Source organism: Falco punctatus (assembly GCF_963210335.1).
Source record: "Falco punctatus genome assembly, contig: scaffold_30, whole genome shotgun sequence".
NCBI classification, from domain to species: Eukaryota; Metazoa; Chordata; class Aves; order Falconiformes; family Falconidae; genus Falco; species Falco punctatus.
Window position 1 is genome coordinate 299142 of NW_027660235.1, and position 6059 is coordinate 305200.

A 6059-nucleotide genomic window follows, 5' to 3' on the forward strand; every position below is an offset into this window, starting at 1 on the left:
CCTTGCTCCTCAGCTCTCCAGCCCCACAATTTCTGTCCTCAGCTCCATGAGACTTACATCACTTTACATCAGACTTCTTCAACCCACTCTGCAGCTGAATATAGCAAATTCTTGGCAGTACTTTTTAGCTGCTTTCCTTAGAGAACAGGGTGTACACAGGAAGAAAAGAGGGATTAATTATCGTGAGCGTGTGTGGGGGTTTGGTGGGTTAGAAATTAATAAATAAAAAATACATTTCTCAGCTGTATAATTGTTAGTTCAAGCAAATCCCCATAAGGTCTATTGCCACTACTGAAGAGTTGCCCATAGGGAAATTTACAGACGCTACTGAAAAACAGTCCAGCTTTTCCTCTCCGAAACTTAAAGCAGAAGCTACATAGGTAAAATGGATTGGAGTGATCAAAGAGAAAGAGGAGAAAGGTATCTGGAGATGAACTTCTTAACCCATAGTTGTAAATCAGGAAACCAGGATGTCAGAATATTCCAATTGACTTCAATTTCATAGAAGGCGCAAACTTTTTGGAACTCACAACAAATATTAGAATGTTTTCAGATTTTTTTTTTACACATGCATCTGTAGAAATTCTCCCACTTTGATCTACGTATACGCAACAACTGGTATTAAAACCAGCACAGACTCTGCCTTCAGACGCCAGCTTCATATCTAATGCCATTCCAATTTGCACAGCTCTAGGAACTATTTCTCACACTTCTTCCTGCAAAGCCTTCATGGCACCTGCAGGTTCCTTGGCCATCTCTTCCATTGCTGTGCATCTCGTTATCGCTGCCTTCTCCCATTCAGGAACTGCTAACCAAGGAGTAACCGAGGCCACACGCAGGCTGATGATCTGGGCTATCATTATGACATCCATTATATCTGAGAAGCTCATAGGCCACTAGGAGGCACGTGGCCATGAAGGCGAGTGTGAGGTCCCTGGAGTGTCCCGTTCCCTTGGGGGACTGGCCATCAGCAGCCCAGCTGGTTATGGCTGCAGTAAGAAAGGCACTTGGACTCTGAGACAAAGTGTCATTTCAAATGGCCTTGGTTAGAGCAAACTCTCCTCACACAGAGACAATCGTGTCAGCTGTATGCCGTCCCTTCCGAGGCCGGGAACACGGAGTTTACAGCGTTGGGAGAGAGGTGCAGCAAGTGGTGCAGATCCTGCCTGCAGAAGGCTTATCCCACATTGTCTCCTGTCAGCTCTTGAAGTGTTTTGTGCCAGGGAAACCCATTCTAGTCATCACTTCTCGTGTTCTAAGAGGAGATGTTCACTTGGGAGTTGGTAACTGCAGTCCCAGACAAAGGTAAGGGCGTGCGGTTGGCCATTCACCAGCAGCTTCCTGCAGATTTCTTCTTCCAATATGGCTTGTTCTGCAACGCAGGGACACACTCAGCACAGCTCAGCCTGAAGGCCAAGAGGTACATGGAGCACAGCACAGGCCTGCTCAGGTTTCCTGTGACACTCATCACTAAGTCCTGCATGTGCAAGGGTCTTCTGCTCAGATTCTCTCAACCTCCTGATGAAGGTTAGAAGGAGAACGACATCTCCTTTAGACCGCTAGAGAAAGGGACCTTTACTTGAAGGCCTTGGTTGAAGGGAAAGTGGAAGATGATCTGCAGGAGCGGGCTGGAAACTAGGACCATGCGTGGCAATCAGTTAGCTGAAGGGAATGTGCTCGAGCTTGTAGGTCACTAACCCTGGGAAGACAAGGAGTGTGAATAGACACAACAATTAACATGCTGAGCCATGCTGAGAGAGCATAGGGGAGTGGGGGACGGATGCCGGGAAGGAAAGGTAACACCTTGCTGTTAATTGATGGTATTTAACCATGAGTTGGGGATTGCCTAGGATGCAATGCTTAGCTTCAAGAACCAATCTGTTTAAAACGCGCAGCTTCTGAAATGTATATAAACTCGTGCTTCTGTACAATAAATTGACATTGGCTTGTATCACCCTGCGTCCCGTCAATCCATCGCAGCAATGATCCCTGACCAACATGGCACAAACGCTTTCTAGACTTGTTTTGAACAAAAGACAAGGCAGGAATGGTGAAAAATGTGGACGGCACCTTTCAGTCAAGAATGGGTGACTCTGGTAAAGTAGAAATCAAGAGCAAGTCAACAAGACAAACTGTAGCAGGGCTGAGTAGAGAGGAAAGATCCCCTCCACCAACCCTTGGGCAGTGCTCTTCCTAATGCAGCCCAGGATGCCACGGGCCTTATTTGAAAGGTGCAAAGCCAGGAGAAGAGGAGGCTTTGGGGACACCTGATAACAGCCTTCCCATATCTTCTTGGGTCATATCAGCAGGAAAAGGCAGCCAGGTTCTTGCCTCTTGTGCGTGATGGGACTGTGAGGGCCAATGGGCATCAGCTGAAGCAGGGGAAGACAATGTCCTTCCCCATGAAGACAGTCAAGCAGTGGAGCAGATGTCCCACAGAGCTTGTGCCATGTCCATCCTTGGAGCTTTTCAAGCCCCACTTGAAGGAAAGCCTGAGCTACTTGCTTCAACCCCATAACTGATCGTTCTCTGAGCAGCATGTAGGCCTGGACACCTCCGGAGGTCCCTTCCAGCATGAATGATTCTGGATCTCCATCCACCATGGATCTTGCCTTCATGATGTCAGGGAAATCACTCCGGTTTCCAGCAGCGGTTGAAGCCTAACAGAAAGTGTGTCAGGTGACCTGCGACATTCTTTTCCCACTCCAAGCTTTGCTGCTCAGATGCAGGGCTGCTTGGCTGCTTCCTATGGATTCCTGTTCTTCACCCTTTCCTACCTTTTTCCCTCCTTTCCCATGCACAATTGCTTCTCGGTGACCACCCTTGTATCCTCCCATGCAAGTAGCCCACCTCTCCTTTCCCTTTCCTCCCTGGCCATTGGCTGTCCACCTTTGCTGATTCTGAGATTTTCACCATAGGTGGCCACTCAGAAGAAGGATTGATCATCCCCCTTGACTCAGCATCATCCCCCTTGACGCAGCACTGTTGTGGCCACATCCGGCTTATCTGTGCCTGGGCTTGGAGGTTTCTCATTCTGGAGGAGTGAGGAAAAACTGGAGAGGCTGTGGAGGATGCCTGCCTGGATGGAGCCTGTGGAGACAGACTGAAGGTCCTCAATGTCTTGAGACAGGCAAAGGGGAGCCTCAGGGCACCACAGGAATAGCATGCACCTGCTTGAAGGGGGGTGTCAGAGATAAGGCAGTGATTCCTGATAGTGACAGGAAGAGAAAACCTCCGCAAAGTGCTGCTTGGAAAGGTAAGATTGGATGTGAAGAGAAAGAAATGTCCCTCGGAGGGTTGCCCTCTGATGCCAGAGTTCACCCAGAGGGTGCCTGGATTGTCCCATGGCTTTGAGCTTCAAGGAACAAGCAGGGATGAGGGGAGAAACTTGAGAAAAGGCAGAGAAATGCGGGTGTGAGGGCTGGGTAGGAAAGCAAGGAAGAGTCCAACCTGGGGGACTGGAAAGAGCTGCCACATGGACAGTGTAGGGCAACTTGCAGTGGAGATGGCCCAGGGCTGCAGCAAGGCCGAATGGCCCCGCAGGGGGCTGAGGCCTCTGTCCCCCTGGCAATGGCAGCTGCCCATGCCACCAAGGCCTGTGACAGGAAACTGGATTTGGAGGGTCTTCTCTTCTGCCCTCCAAGAGCCTGGGGGTCAGGGCTTGGCCTTTCTGCTTCCTAAAAAAATCCAAATGTGTTTTGCAGCATTACAGCCACCGACACAGTACTTTTGCCTACCTGCAGGTCTGGCCTCTAATTAGCTCCTCTAACGAGTCCATGGGGACGCTTTGTCAGCGATGGCCCTCAGCGGGACCCATCAATGTTTGAAGGTATTTTCAGGGTTGCTTCTGACTTACATTCCTTGAGTGGTTGGTTCAGCCTGCTCTCAGTAGCTCAGGTTCATGGCAGGAGCCCCCAATGCCCTAAGGAGGTATTTGCCTTTTTGTCATTTCCTTCAAGTCTTGAAGAGCTGTGCAGCTAATTGAATCTGTTCCATTCACGTAGATAAGAGAGAGGATTTCAAAGTGCATTTGAAAGGAATTATTTTTCATTTCATAGGTTATATTTTGCTCCTGATTAGGTTAGAGAGGAGGTTCTAGCAGCAATCTCCAAGTGATAATGATGCAGAGGATCTCCTCAGGATATCTGGACTGGTAGGAATCGCAGTCCCTTGAGGTCTGACACAGGATGGACAACCTTGCTCTGAATGTCCCCAAGACCACCCTTTTTCTCATTGTCCCCTGGGACTCACATCCCTTCTCCTTACATCAGACTTCTCCCCTCAATTCTGCAGGTGGGTGCTGCAGCTCCTTTGCACCATCCCCACCTGTTTGCCTTAGAGGACTGGCTGCACTCAGGTGCAGAAGAATTATTCAGATCTGCAAGCAATGTCAAGAATGATCAAGTGTCATAAATAGGCCAACAGCCTCCACAAGCAGATGCCAATTCCAAGCTGTCTCTGATGAGGTGCCTGTCTGCAAGGGACACTCTCATGAGAAATCTTTTAGGCTGTTAGATACAGAAAGATAGATCTAAACACAAGGGAAGAGCTGGGTAAGGAGACAGTTTGGCTGCAGGAAGACACGCAAGTTTTTCCTTCCTGAAGCTAAAAACAGCAGTACAGGTGAGAGGTACCTAAAAGACCAAAGAGTAAAGGGAGGAGAAAAGTGGTGAATAACTGAAAGAGCCTTTGCTGAGACAATTGTTGAAAAGATGACTTCAGAAGTCGTCACTGTCTCCTGCCCAGGTGCAAATATGTTAAAGATGAGAGAAAATAAGGGTGTGGTATAACCGTAATAATAATGGTGAAGTTCTGGTATAAAATCAATATTTCCTTGAAGTATCGCTTTTGAAAGCTCCTTGAATTGGCAGAGGTCACGTGTGAGAAAGGACAAGTAAATGTTGCAGCTGTCTTGGAAGCAGTCCATAAGTTTTCTGCCAGGGAAACCCATTCTAGTCATCACTTCTCGTGTTCTAAGAGGAGATGTTCACTTGGGAGTTGGTAACTGCAGTCTCAGACAAAGGTAAGGGCGTGCGGTTGGCCATTCACCAGCAGCTTCCTGCAGATTTCTTCTTCCAATATGGCTTGTTCTGCAACGCAGGGACACACTCAGCACAGCTCAGCCTGAAGGCCAAGAGGTACAGGGAGCACAGCATAGGCCTGCTCAGGTTTCCTGTGACACTCATCACTAAGTCCTGCATGTGGAAAGGTCTTCTGCTCAGATTCTCTCAACCTCCTGATGAAGGTTAGAAGGAGAACGACATCTCCTTTAGACCGCTAGAGAAAGGGACCTTTACTTGAAGGCCTTGGTTGAAGGGAAAGTGGAAGATGATCTGCAGGAGCGGGCTGGAAGCTAGGACCATACGTGGCAATCAGTGAGCTGAAGGGAATGTGCTCGAGCTTGTAGGTCACTAACCCTGGGAAGACAAGGAGTGTGAATAGACACAACAATTAACATGCTGAGCCATGCTGAGAGAGCATAGGGGAGTGGAAGACGGATGCTGGGAAGGAGAGGTAACACCTTGCTGTTAATTGATGGTAGTTAACCATGAGTTGGGGATTGCCTAGTATGCAATGCTTAGCTTCAAGAACCAACCTGTTTAAAACGCGCAGCTTCAAGAACCAGTCTGTTTAAAATGCGCAGCTTCAAGAACCAACTGTTTAAAACATGCAGCTTCAAGAACCAATCTGTTTAAAACGCACAGCTTCAAGAACCAATCTGTTTAAAACGCGCAGCTTCTGAAATGTATATAAACTCGTGCTACTGTACAATAAATTGACATTGGCTTGTATCACCCTGCGTCCCGTCAATCCATCGCAGCAATGATCCCTGACCAACATGGCACAGACGCTTTCTGGACCTGTTTTGAACAAAAGACAAGGCAGGAATGGTGAAAAATGTAGATGGCACCTTTCAGTCAAGAACGGGTGACTCTGGTAAAGTAGAAATCAAGAGCAAGTCATCAAGACAAACTGTAGCAGGGCTGAGTAGAGGGGAAAGATCCCCTCCACCAACCCTTGGGCAGTGCTGTTCCTAATGCAGCCCAGGATGCCACGGG